The following is a 342-nucleotide window of genomic DNA, read 5'->3' as shown; positions in this document are numbered from 1 at the left end:
TTATACAGTGCATTTGGCACACCATGTAAATCATTCTGTATTTGAACTAACTTAAATCTACCTTGTGAGTACTAAGTACACCAGCTGTTACAGTACAAGAATATTTTCCACAAGTTACCCTGATTGGTAATTTAATATTCTTACAACAGCATTTATCTACCCTTTTCTAAGCACTGATCTGATTGTAAATTTAAGGTCAGACACAATGTGTTTTTTGAAATTTTACCTAAATTTCTAGGCATAGTTCTTTTCTTGGTAAAAGTAAGATTAGCTGATTTGAAAGATACTTAAGTACTGCATTGAAGCTGATGAGGGAGAGAATAGTTTAAAATTACTATATTT

The sequence above is a fragment of the Elephantulus edwardii genome, unplaced genomic scaffold, assembly GCF_000299155.1.
Source record: "Elephantulus edwardii isolate Elephantulus edwardi_28Jun2011 unplaced genomic scaffold, EleEdw1.0 scaffold00059, whole genome shotgun sequence".
Classification (NCBI taxonomy): domain Eukaryota; kingdom Metazoa; phylum Chordata; class Mammalia; order Macroscelidea; family Macroscelididae; genus Elephantulus; species Elephantulus edwardii.
Note: the sequence above shows the minus strand (reverse complement) of the source record.